The 14,627-nt window shown below is 35.2% G+C and overlaps 2 pseudogenes; both read right to left on the bottom strand.

Moving 5' to 3' along the window:
- Positions 1-6,062: 6,062 nt before the first annotated feature.
- Positions 6,063-8,607, bottom strand: LOC147288616 (AAA-ATPase ASD, mitochondrial pseudogene; annotated as a pseudogene).
- Positions 8,608-11,465: 2,858 nt separating this feature from the next.
- LOC147288617 (AAA-ATPase ASD, mitochondrial pseudogene) lies at positions 11,466-13,300 on the bottom strand (annotated as a pseudogene).
- Between the last annotated feature and the right edge of the window lie 1,327 nt (positions 13,301-14,627).

Here is a 14,627-nt window from a genome sequence, read left to right on the forward strand (position 1 = left end):
AACTACTATAGAGTAATTAGTATAGTATATATATACTAGTATACTACTATAATTATAGATTACTTATATAGTTATATATAACTATTGTAGTATGTATACAACTATATACTAAGTTACTAACTATATAGTTATATACTAAGTTTATATATAACTCTATATGTATAAAACATTATTATATAGACTATAGACTATAGAGTATATAAAAATATAATACACTAATTTTATTATATAAGATATAACTAAAATTATATACTAAAACATTATTATATATAATATTAAACTCATAGGGTTATATAAAATATATTTTAGGGTCTAAAATAAAAATGTGTATAAAAATGTATAAAATGTGAACAAAAATGTATAAAATGTGCATAAAAATATATAATTATATTTTTAAAAAAATTACTCGGTTTGGTTCGGTTTGGTTCGGGTTAAATGAGCATAAAACCAAAACCGAAACTGTCCATATACGGTTTGGTTCAGTTTTCTCTTACGGTGTTGACTTTTCGGTCAACTCGGTTTTTTTTCGGTTTTTTTACGGTGGGTTTGGTTCGGTTTTTCGGTGCGTCGGTTATTATGCCCACCCCTACCTGACATGTCAATTTTCGTTTGACACTTAATTGGTGGTGACAAAAAAGGAAAGTAGGAGAAATTATGGAACTGGAGCAACGAGGATGATAAAAAATTAAGAGCAAATTACAATTTAGTACTTCAATTTTATATGTTGTTTCAACTTAGTACTCCAATTTTGAAAACTTGCAAAACAGTACCTCAACTTTCATTTTGTATCAACTTAGTATCCCAACTTTGAAAACTTGCAAAAAAGTACCTCAACTTTCATTTTGTGTCAAAATAGTATCTTCGTTAGTTTTTCTGTCAAAATGACAGGGGTATTTTCGTCTTTTCCTTAAATTTTAAAAATAATAATTTTTTTAATAAAAAAATTTCTTAAAATTAAAAAAAATTCATAAAATAAAAAAAATTTTATAAAAAAAATTTCATAAATTTTTTTTTTATTTTATGAAATTTTTTCGTAAAATTAAATTTTAAAAATAATAATTCTTTTTAATAAAAAATTTCTTAAAATTTCATAACAAAATTTCATAAAATTTTTTTTACAAATTTTATGAAATTTTTTTTTATTTTAAGAAATTTTTTTATTAAAAAAAAATTATTATTTTTAAAATTTAAGGAAAAGACGAAAATACCCTTGCCACTTTGACAGAAAAACTAACGGAGGTACTATTTTGACACAAAATAAAAGTTGAGGTACTTTTTTGCAAGTTTTCAAAGTTGGAGTACTAAGTTGATACAAAATGAAAGTTGAGGTACTTTTTTACAAGTTTTCAAAGTTGAGGTACTAAGTTGAAACAACATGTAAAGTTGAAGTACTAAATTATAATTTGCTCAAAAATTAAAATCCGGCCTCTTTGTTTTTTTTTTTTGTTGAACAATTACTATTGATCAAGAAATATTATTCTAATAATAAATTTTAAAATGTGTATAATGTAAAACTACTGCAGCTGGGACCTATAAAAAGGTTCAGGATCCAATTGGAGCCCAACCTACAAGGCTAGAAGGAGTTGAGCCGATCCAATAATATATAGGTCGTTGTCATCGCATAATTAGCAAGTGGGCTGCTTGCGCTGGACATTTTAACGGTCACCTTAGTTTGACATTTAATTCAGATATTCAAATCAATTGATCTATAAAATGTTCAGGGAATTTATTTGTTTCTTCATATATTTTGGATACAAGTTGCAGTACTGCGTATTCGCTAGCTGTTAATTAGTGTTAATAAATTATTAAATCATATGATGTGGGGTCTCAATTATTTCCCTGTACTGTAGGATTCATACTTAGTGAAGTCTATCTATCACTAGTTGTACACACAACGTTAATTAATTTATAAACAAACTAGACACAATTTGAGGCTTTCACATCATTTTCCTGAAAATTAAATTTGAAATGACCAGGTTTTTTCTCCCCCACCTCTTTTTAATTTCCTGTGACTGATTAGTTAAATGCAACCTTGTGCAACTGTAGTGTGTGTGTGTGTGTGTTATCAAACTTTAATTATCAAAAGAACTTAATTTGTTGTGATATATATGCAAACACAAACCCGCACTCACACTTTAGCACATACAGAAAGCATTGGGAATATGGGAGGTAGGATAAAGAAAATTGTAAGAAGAATGAAAGTATGAAAATTAAGAAAATGAATGAATATACTAGATCAATTATATATAAATATATATGTATGCAATTATATGTTGAAAGTAGTTGGCATACCATTTTCGATCTTCTCTTTTGTAGCTTGTTAGCTAGATACGCATTAAGATCAGAAAAGAGGTTGTAGGGTTTTATGTCACAGGAGGGATGACACCAGCTGCTAGCAATAGCACCCAGTTAGTGTCATCTCTCCTGTGAACATAAATCCCCCAACCTTTTTATTTTTTTTTTCTTCATGATTTCAAGACCTCATACGTACATACACACATAGGCCACTTTTCTCTCAATTTTGAATCAGAATGTTAGGTTTTTCTTCAATATGAGGAGATATTATTCCACTTGCATAAAGAAATAGGGGGTTTCATGTCACAGGAGGATGGGACATGCTGCCGTTAGTTATACATATTTATAACACAGGTAGCTCGCACCATCTCTCCTGCGACATGAATCCCCCAAACCTCTTTTATCTATGATCTTTTCTATCTTTCTTAATTTCTCTTCATGGCTTCAAGACCCCATACATACCCACCTATTTATATAGCTAGGAAGGCCAGGCTTTTCTCTGTATTCGGCCAGAGAATATTGTTAGGTTTTTCCACACTGAGGAAATTACCTATTCAATACCATGAAGTTGCTTTTAGAGTGAGATATTGGGAATATATGATCTAATGAATCCTAGCTAATTGCTCAATTAATTAATTAATTAATGTCCAAAGTTCCACCATATAGCTAGAAACTTACTAGTAATTTAATTAAATGGCTCATTTCTTATTCTATTGGAAAATGATAATTAAAAGTTAGAAAGACAATTTCCTGGAAGCCTTCATATATATAATATATATATATATATATAATTGCATGTCATGATGCATATATCCTCCCATCAAAAGCAAAGGAATAAAGATGTTAAGAGTGTCTGTGTGCAGTCCAGGGTGCATGATTAATTGCTGACCCTCCATGTGAGTCGTTCTGGCTTGGACTAGTTTTTGCGTCAATTTCTTGGTTGCTTTGTATATTGGTTTTTCCACAATACGAGGAAATTACCAGCTTGTACCACCATAACTCTTCCAATTAACAAGCTGCCAAAAACTTAGAAATAAAAAAAAAGTAAAAATTATTTCATGATATAGATTTTTTAAACAGAATATATATTAGGAAAACTCACCACCTTCATAATTAACATTAACTTTGAAGAATATTAATGAGGCACATGTGAATAAATTGTATTGAGTGACGTGAGAGCATGTGTGGTCGTTGGGCCTTACATGCGAATAACCTGGCTCTGATACCATGATAAAATTAGAGCATCCAACCTAAAAGCAATTGACAATGGGTAGAGAGGTCCAAGACTTATAAGCACATATGTTAAGTTCTAGTTTTTCAATGTGAGACATTGCTCCACATTACTTTCAACAAATGTTTGTGTGCTTAAATTGCATATTAGGATATAACGGGTGTATAGTAATTATCTAGCTAGGGTTTAACCTCAGCCCCCTTTTCGCTTTTGACTAAAGGACATATATATTAGTATATAATTATATTGAACGAAATCGTGGAATTTATGAAGGAGGTCTCGAGGAAATTGTCTTTCTAATGAATAGTTTCTACCAATTAATGGAATTGGAAGAAGCATTGAAGCATATATGTAAATTACAAGTAAGTTTCTAATGTTAGGTGAGGTCGAATTAACATTGAACATCTGAATAAAGATCGTCATTGGACTATATATATATATATATATATATATATATATATATATTCCCATCGATCAATTTCTTACTAGCTTCATGCAAAGTAAAGCTAGCCCTTGCAAATTAAAAGTAACGTCACGGTATTGGATAGGCAACCTCCTGGTAATAATATTGTAGAAAAAGTAGTCAACATTCTCCAAATTCCAGAGAACTAGAGATCTCGAGAGAGAAGGCCTAGCTATCTATAAATATGTGAGTATGTATAGGGATTGAAGCCATGAACAGCTAGAGAAATTTTTAAGGAAGAGATCGAGACTATATAAAGAGGTTGAGGGATAGTTGTCTCAGGAGAGATGGCACGGGCTCTGATAATTGTAAGGGGTAATATATTGCATATGATCCAACAGTTTGTGCTTGTGTCATCTTCCTGTGACAACAATCCCTAAAATAACTTTCTTTCTCTATGCGCGCACATGTGTATCTAACAATACCTAATTATCCAAATGAGAAAATGGTACACCTATCAACTCTATCTTTTTTTTTTTTTTTTTTTTGGTGTGGCCAGGCTATCAACTCTATCTTCAATATATATAAATTTGCATCCATATCTAGTCATATTCATTTACCATCTTCATTTTTCTACTTAATTATATTCTTCTCTTAATTAATATTGTGTGATAGTACACGTAGTTATTTGTCCTCCCGTTGATTCTTTTGGCATTGCCATAGCACAGCCAAATGCCAATGCCTGAAGAGAAGTTATCTAGAAGATTCCAAGATTGCCAGCTCAACTCAAGTCAATTGATTAATTAGCGTCACTCATTAACAGAAGGGATCGGGTTGGCAATTAAGCTAGTAGCTAGTTAGAAGAGGTCGAATTTAGTTAGGCGAAAAAAAGATCAGTTTGCTATAGAGCTTATAGCTCACTCGAATGTAAAAAAAACATGATCTGTAAGCTTGGTTAAGCACTTATGAATGAAAAAATTCCTAATGAATCTCATTATCCTATCAGAGTAGCAAAAATCACAATTAGACATGGAGATCGATCGATCGAGTACTGTTTGATTATCATATATCAAAAAATAATCGCAATAAATGAAGTGGTATGTTTAGGTACCCTCGAATAAGGTCAATCACTCAATCCCTACATCTAATAGATTAATTCTCATCTTTTGCCGGCCGTTATAAAAAATGTTTCTTGTATCTTAGAATTCCCTCATTAATTTTTATAGAATCTAAGCAATCTCACTAATTGAATTAAATTAAAGAACGAATAATATATAAACTATAGGTTTTGGTAATGCAATGGTACTTCTCTTAGTTAACCGGCCAAACCATCTTTACTAGACACAGAACCAAGCGATCAACACTATTAGTAAGGTAGCATGTTTGTCGCTAGAAGTGTGCTAATTAAACAAGAGTATAGCAATAAAGTTCGCTAGCTAGCTGGAATTTTATTAATGCTTGCATATTGTTTATACAATAAACAAACTACAAATTAAATAATTAAATGCATGCATAATTCATCAATTAAGAAAGTCTTCCAAATGTCTTAATAGACTTGGATCATGCGCTCAATAAATTTACTTTTTAGTTACATTATAGGAAATTGAATTTTAAACCTAACACCTACCATAATCATAATCTAGTAATCCGGCCACCTATCTTCACCAATTGGGTTAAAGATGAAATTTCAAAGTTCCAAAATTTCATATTGATCTCAACCCTAAAGGTATGCAGTATAGGCTATAGCTAGCCATGTGTACGTTTACTGGCTCACTTTACATTAGACTTTTCGTTTTCTTTTAGGTCAATAGACTATGTAGTCCCAGTCTCCCAGTCGCCCTTTCACATAAACCCTTCTATTTACATGTATTCAACAACCAATCAAATCTTGGCCAAAAAAAAAACAACCAATCAAATCAATTTACAATTTTTTATTCTTCACAAGCAGATATGAGACATCCATAGATTGGACCCCATGCATCAGCCTTTTTCTTTTATTAGAATAAACATTATTTCTGCAAACTCGTGGTAGTAATCCTTGTTTGGGCCCATAGTTGGGCCACAAACCGACGTCGCTTTCAGAACCCAATTTGTTTTGGTAACATTTCAGAACCCAATTTCACTTTACAAAATGAGATCCATTGTTGGACCACAAACCAAGGCCATCGCTACTCCAGGCTCTTTTTGTTCAACAGAAAGTCCATTAATAAAGCCCAAATCTAATTACAGAAAGGAGAGGGCTGAGAGGCCCATAACGAACAAAGGGGAAAGCGGCACCAACTAAAGGAAAACGACAACAAAATTACAACACCAAACTCTTACCACATGTCTGGCCAAAAAATGCAAATTCGTCTCTCATTTAGGGTGCAATTTTAGTAACCGAGTGTCAAGTTTTTGTTGAAATTCCAATTCTAAATTTTTTGAAGATAGGGAGCCTTGTATATTGGCCTTGCTCAAACCTTCACACCATTATTGGTCTTTTTTGGAAACATATATGTAATATGTAGGCATAAACTTAGTGGGTCAACCCTATACTTTTCGTTACAAAACCAATAAGTCTGAAAAAGATGGATTATTTTGTGAAAGAATTTTTGGGCCTATAAAAAGTGGATTTGTGCTTGTGGAAATTATCAAGTAATCGGAGATGAAAAAAAAGACCCGAGATTTTGTGAACAGTGTGGAGTTGAATTTGTTGATTCTCGAACATGGATACATAAATGGGGATGCAAGACCTAACTTTTACAGTTTTACCTGAGGAAGGAGATGAATTTGGTTGCTTATGAAAACTTATGTGGAGAAGAATGATACAACTCTTCTTTACCCAAGAGACAAAACCCCTTTTGTCCAATCCTGTATCCCATCTTCTTTTTCTCTCCCTTTATTTCTTATCAGATGATTCTGTTTCTTGATCTTTCTCTTCCTCTTCAGCTGATGATTTCATTTTCTTCTCTTTCCTGTCTTCCTCAGCTTTCATCCTCCCATTCTCTTTTTCCTCTTCAAGAGCTTGGATCAGATTCTCTATGCAGATTTCAACAGCCCCAGAAAGGGTCTTGGGCATCAAATGCTCTGCAACATCAGCTGGAGTCATATTAATCTGCTCCAACAAGCTTTGAATTGTGGGAAACAAATGGTGTGATTCAAGCTTCAGGTAGTTCCTAGCCAGCACTTTGAATGATTCAAAGTTACAGTATGACAATTCTATGTGCTTGTCCATCCTTCCTTTCCTTATGAGTGCCGCATCAAGTTTCTCCACATAGTTAGTGGTGAAAACTATGAGCCTTTCTCCTCTACAAGCTGACCAGAGCCCATCAATGAAATTCAAAAGCCCAGAAAGAGTAACCTGGCTGGGTTTGCTTTCTCTTTCTTCTTTCCCAAGCTTTTCCCTTGGATCTCTCTCTTCCTCATATTCCCCTTTCTCTTTTCTCTTCCTTCTTTGGCCTGTGAGATCAAGTGAGCAATCAATATCTTCAATCACAATAATGGACTTGCTTGATGTTTCAATCAGCAGTTTCCTCAGCTCAGTGTTGTCCTTCACTGCAGTCAGTTCAAGATCATAAAGATCATAGCTCAAGAGATTGGCCATGGCAGCAATCATGGTGGACTTCCCAGTTCCTGGAGGGCCATAAAGGAGGTACCCTCTCTTCCAAGCCCTCCCAATTCTTGCATAAAAGTCTTCTGCTTTGCTGAATGCCATTAGATCATCAATGATGTCCTTCTTCTTCTCTGGCTCCAAGGCTAGTGTCTGAAATGTTGCTGGGTGCTCAAACACCACATGGCTCCAATGTGACCCATTGTTGGTATAAAGCTTCCTTTGCCTGTTTCTCACCTTGATAGCATTGCCCTCTTTCAATACATGAGCTAGGTATGGCCCAATTATGAGATCCCTCTGCCTTTTGTGGAAAGTGAGTTTGTAGTACCTCTTCTCATCATTGACAGGGTGGTAAGAGAAAGTTTGTGATTTGGTAACATTTTTACCAGAAGCCCACCATACCTTGACTCCTTTGAATTCATCAGCAACCTCTTCATGATCATCCATGCTAAGAACAAGGGACTGGTTGTTCTTGATATCACCCTTTAGCCGCTTTGCTTGGGTGGAAGATTTGGAGCTCAGGTAGTTCTCAATGGCAGTGAAAGCTTCACTGCGCATCAGACGCTCTCCTGTAAATTCATTGAATGTGATTTGGATGAAAGGATAGACCAAACCCACCAATCTTTGTGAGTACTTCTCGATGGGGCCTCGAATTTCGTGAGGAAAGAATTGGCGGATGATAGCCCACACGAACATCAAACCACCCATTGTTGAACCCAGATGACCAAACACGTCTCCTGGATTCATGTTTGAACTTTCCTTCTTCTTGGCCTCCTCTGTGTCTTGTTCAGAAATGATGTATTTTACAATTTGTATTCTGAGGTGAAGTGTGAACTGGTGAAGGTTATATATATATATTAATATATTTTGTTGGAAAAGGGTGGGGATGAGTCGGTATTGATTAGTCTGTGGAAGACATTAAGCCTTCTTCTGGTCTAGAATTGACTGGTGGATTTGTCTCTATGCCCAAGGTCGGCAGAGGCTGCGTGGACATGTTTTTATTTCTTGCTTAAGGGGTTAAGTAAACCAAATGGAAATTATTAGGACCATGACATCATGATTCATCAACTCAGCATCATTGATCCTACAATTCTTTCAGCTTGAATTATAGTCAATGGGAAAGAATTGAAAATGCCTTTTGATCCTGGAAGTCTAAAATCATGAATCAAAATGTTTGGTAAAGGATGAAGCTTTTAACTATTGGGTCTTGGAGTCCTAGATCAAAGGCAAGCTATAAAAAAGAGCCTAACAAAACTAGATCAAAACTCTTTGACAGCCATTTGAGATCACGTTTCAAAGATTAGCAATGACAAACAATCATTGTGGGTTCACCAGTCCCTTGTTGGGTTTTTCAGTCTCTGGCTCATGCTCTTATCATGCTTCTACTCCACATAAGTTTTTCGCGTCTTTGGTACTAATAAAAGGCATTGTATGGGAAATATGTTATTTAATGTTTAGAATACAAGGAAAACTTTCTAGCAGAAAACAAAACATGAAATGCACAGTGAGAATTTCACTGGATCAACAGCTCTTTTGTACATACAGATTTGTGACTTTGTAATTCCACATGATTATTTCATGAAACCACAGTACACATGAAACAAGGAGGACAATTATTAAGCAATCTGAATTAATCCAGTCCCTAAAGTCTAAACTTGATTAGTATGGATCGAGTAAAGAAAAATGTTTTGCAACTTAAACTGTTGGTAGCATATAATTGAAAATGCTCATGTGGCTATGCAAAATTTGAAACAACTCCATCAAATGATTCTTATTATAGAAACAAAAACACACACGAGGATCAGGAAGTAGACTGAAAGAAAAGGTTCAATTTTTCACTTTTCGTTCCACACCTTCAAGGGATGACTCCATTTTCTTTGACTTGCTGAACTGAAGTTCCATTCATTTCACATTTTCTTTAGCTGATGTTCCATTACAATTCACTTCATCTTTAGCAGAAAGATCATTCTCTGCCTTCAATTTTGTTTCTTCCCCTGCCTTCAGGTTTGTTTCTTCTTCAGCTTTCATTCTGGCCTCCTCCTTCGCAGTCTCAAGAGCTGCAATCAAATTTTTCAAACAAGAGCCAGCATCCTCCATAATAGACTTGTTGGTTATCATCCATGCCAAGGAGTAGAGACTTGCTGTCCTTGACATCGTGAGTTTTTAGCCTTTTGGCTCGTATAGAGGACTTTGTGCTGAGGTAGCTTCGGATTGCAGCATACACTTCACTGCTGTATTCATCACACTGGCACCGTAAGGGTACACACAGCTCACTAACTTTTGGGCACCGTAACGAAGATGATATGGAAAATATTGATGAAACACAGCGTACACAAACATCACACTGCCAATCACTGAACCCACTTGAGTCGACATTTGATCTCTCATCATCGTCATCATGTTTGTGTTCCCTCTCAAAATATCATCATCTCTTTGTTCTGTTTGGAGATGGCTATTTATATGCTAGTTTTCCTTGTTCAACTAGTGCTTGGCTTACTTGTCATCCGGTTTTTTTGAATCTTTTCTTAATTGCACCGTATCTTGTAACATATTTTTAATATTTTACTTTAAAAAATTGTAAACTTTCCTTTCAAAAAAAAAAAAAAAAAACTGTTAACTTTCCTTTAAATAAACACACATGTCATTTTATGCACCATAGACGTGGCACAACTCCCCTACCGAAAAATCTACCAAATCTCCATCAAATGGCCAAAAATCAATTAGGCTCGGGTGCAAAAATTAGCGCACTATATTGTCAAAAACGGGTGTAAACAACTGTTTCTGGGAATTCTCGAGGGGTAAATTCTTCTTAATGCAATTAAAGACATAATTATAATATTGGGAAGAGTAGAAGATCTTTAGAAAGCTCAATGCTTTCATAGTTTCATTACTCCATATTTCATTGGCTAATTATAAGGAAACCAACAGGAAAGTTTGCGTAATGGATATTATGAAGCTAGCTTGCCATGTTTCACAAAAAATTTAGATAATGGATAATGCCCCCTAAAAAAGTTTTCAACTATATTTTATCACGCAATGTGATTGGGATTGCAGTAAAAAGAGAGGAGAGAAGACATAGTACGTGGGATCAATGGCGGATCCATGTGTTTTTCTTTGTACAGGATGGGAAAATACAACAAGATCCTTACTCCAACTTCTTTGAGGCATTTCATCGAACATCTTAAACTGCTTATCCAGGTTCTTTGATTCATTTTTTCGAGCACCTTACTCTCACTTCTTTATTGATTTTTAATATTTGATTAGAAGCATATCCTATAACTTTAAAACACTTCTAGAACAACTTTAATAAGTGAAGATGATTAATTATGCTAAATTACCACCAAAAAAAAAAAGATGATTATGCTAAAACACATTAAAATTCAAGTCTTGGTCCAGAATTGACTGGTGGATATATCTCTATGCCCTAAGGTTGGCAGAGGCTGTGTGGACTTATGTGGTCCAAAATTGACTGGTGGAGTTGAGCTCGCTAAAGGAATTAGGTAACCAAATTGATATTATTAATAATCCTTTAACTCAACATCATATTAAGAAATTTAGGCATCTATTTCAAAATTAATTGGCAATAGAAGTAGTTTAAAATTTTTATAAATCACTATGCAATGCCTCACATTTTCAATATGAGATCTTTCTCTCAACATCATACACATTCTTTCTATTTTTCTTTCAACTTGAATTACAGTCATTGAAAATTTGGCAAGAAAAAAAAAAAGGAATTACAGTCATTGAAAAAGAAATTGTCATCTTTATCCCAAAGTCTAGAAACATGAATCAAAATGTTTGGCAAGGTCCTCCTTATAGCCAAACTAAAGGACCTAATGAAATTAAATCAAGAAGGGATTCAGCTTTTAACTATTTGATTCTTATTGAAGTGTTGCTAGCATATAATTGAAAATCTTTGTGGCTATGCAAAATGTGGAACAACTACATCAAATAATTCTTTTTGCACAATAAGAAAAACACACAGTGATCAGGATATACAATGTAAGAAAGCGTTCTAATTATACAGATTATTTCACTCTCTTTCCACACCCTAAGAAAATGAATATGACTTATTTATTTTTCACTTGTTTGAGCCTGATGTTCCATTCATGATTCATTTCACATCTTCTTTGGCTGATGTTCCGTTACATTTCACTTCATCCTTAGCAGACTGATCTTTCTCCTTCTCTTCTTCCACTGCCTTCAGTTTTGCTTCTTCCTCTGCCTTCAGTTTTGCTTCTTCCTCTGCCTTCAATTTTGCTTCCTCAGCTTTCACTCTTGCCTCCTCCTTTGCAGCCTCAAGAGCTTTAATCAAGTTGTTCAAACAGGAATCAGCATCCTCAAAAACAGACTTTGGCATCAAATTCTCGGCAACATCAGCAGGAGTCATGTTGGTCTCCCCCAACAAACGTTCAATGGTTCCATACAACTCATGCGAGTCTAAATCCAAATAGTTGTTGGCAAGCACTTTGAATGCTTCATAACAACAATAAGACAGTTCAATATGCTTGTCCATCCTTCCTCTTCTTATGAGAGCAGGATCAAGTTTGTCCACATAATTAGTGGTAAACACAATCACCCTTTCTCCTCCACAAGCTGACCAAATACCATCAATGACGTTCAATAGCCCAGACAGAGTGACCTTGCTCATACTGCTTTCTTCTCCTTCAGCCATTTTACGAATTGGGTCCTTTGTTTCTTTGTCTTCCTCATCCTTCTCCGTTTTCTTCTTTCGTTGACCCGTAAGATCAAGCGAGCAATCAATGTCCTCGATCACAATAATAGACTTATTAGAAGTGTCAATCAATAGCTTCCTCAGCTCCGTGTTATCCTTAACCCCGGTCAATTCAAGATCATAGACATCATAGTCCATGAGGTTGGACATGGCAGCAATCATGGTTGACTTACCAGTGCCGGGTGGCCCGTAAAGGAGATAACCTCGCTTCCAAGCCTTCCCAATTTTGGCATAGTACTCTTTTCCAGTGCTGAACTTAATGAGGTCATTGACAATTTCCTCTTTCTTTTTTGGGTCCATGGCTATGGTTTCAAATGTTGCAGGGTGCTCAAACACTACATGGCTCCACTTTGTCCCTCTGTATGAATACCAATTCTGTTTGGGATTGTTGATGTAGAGCTTTCGCTGCCTGTTCTTCACTGCTATTGCCTTCCCCTCTTTTATCACATGATCAAGATAAGATCCTGTGATAACATCTCGATAGCGTTTGTGGAAGGTCAGCTTGTAATGCTTCTTCTCATCATACTCAGGATAAAAAGAAAATGAATTCTGTTTAGGCGCCTGTTTTACTAAAGTCCACCAAAGTTTAATGCCTTGAAATTCATCAGTGACCTCTTGATTATCATCCATGCCAAGGACTAGAGACTTGCTGCCCTTGACATCATGAGCTTTTAGCCGGTTGGCTGCTGTAGAGGACTTGGTGCTCAGGTAGCTTTGGATTGCAGCATAGACTTCACTGCGCCTGCGAAACTCATTGGTCAACTCATCAAAGGTAATTTGGATGTAAGGGTACACAAAGCTCGCTAATTTGTGGGTGTATCTTTTGGTGTATTTTTCAATAAGGTTTCGGAGATGGTCGGGAAAATATTGCTGAAACATAGCATGCACAAACATCACAGTGGCAATCAATGAACCCAGTTGAGCCCATTTTTCTCCCATCATCAACATATTCATCATGTTTGCCTGCACCATTTCTGGATCTTCTTGTGGTATAGATTTATTCTTCTTTTTTTGTTTGGCCAAGTATAGATTTCTTCTTAATGCAATTCAAGAGATGGTTATATTATATAGGGAAGAGAAGAAACCCTTTTCTTGGTAATCAAGTTCTTACTTAACCTCCCGGACCCAGCTGACTCAGTATTTTAGTCATTTTCCGTAATTACAAGGAAACTAACAGGAAAGCTCGCTTATTGGATGTTATGCGCGCCTCCCATGGTTGTCTAAAATTATATACCATTAGTAATTACAAGGAAACTAACAGGAAAGCTTGCTGACAAATATTATATATTTTTTGACCCCTCATGATGTAATACTGCTGATGTCATTGAGAGTGAGCATGGAAAGAATCGGATTGGTTACATGTGGGACAAATCTATTAAAGAGATGATACAAAACATGGGGCAGAGATTGTACTAATAGAAGTACTTAAAATCTTTTGAAAAGTTGGTAATAGAAACAAAGTTGAAAAACTTTCATATATGACACCTCTCCACCTTCAAGGAGTGATATAATTTCTTTCACTTCTTTAACGGATTCTCATTTCATTTCACACTTCCTTAGCTGATGTTCTATTGCATTTCACTTCATCTTTAGCAGACAAATATTTCTCCTTAGGTGGAGGTTATATATATTTATATATTTTGTTGGAAAAAGGGTGGGGGTAAATTGGTATTGATTATTCTATGGTGAATACATTAAGCATTCTTGGCCCAGAATTGACTGGTGGATTTGTCTCTATGTCCCTTAGTCGGCAGATGCTCTGTGGACTTGTTTTCTTTCTTGTTAAACGGGTTAAGTAAACCAAATGGAAATTGTTAGGACCATGACATCATAACTATGATATCATGATCCTTCAACTCAACATCATACACATTCTTAATTTCTACCTTTCTTTCAGCTTGAATTATAGTCATTGGAAAAGAAATACCTCTTTGATTGCAAACTCTAAATACAAGAATCAAAATGTTTGGAAAGCTCCTCCGAAAAGCCAGATAAAAGAAGGATTCAGCTTTATAACTATTTGGTCTTTGGAATCCTTCATCAAAACCGACCTATGAAAGAAGAACCTAACAAAACTAGATAAAAAATGTACTCTTACTCTCCTTCCACACCTTAAAGGGTTTACTCCGTTTTCTTTCACTTGTTTGAACTAATGTTCCATTCATTTCAAGTCTTCTTTAGTCGATGTCCCATTACATTCCACTTCATCTGCAGCAGACTCATCTTCTCCTTCTTTCTCTGCTTCTTCATCTGCCTTCAGTTTTGCTTCTTCCTCGGCCTTCATTCTTGCCTCCTCTTTTGCAGCCTCAAGAGCTGCAATCAAGTTCTTCAAACAGGAATCAACATTCTCAAAAGCAGACTTAGGCATCAAATT

This window comes from Dryas octopetala, chromosome 4 (genome assembly GCF_963921425.1).
Source record: "Dryas octopetala chromosome 4, drDryOcto1.1, whole genome shotgun sequence".
Lineage (NCBI taxonomy): Eukaryota > Viridiplantae > Streptophyta > Magnoliopsida > Rosales > Rosaceae > Dryas > Dryas octopetala.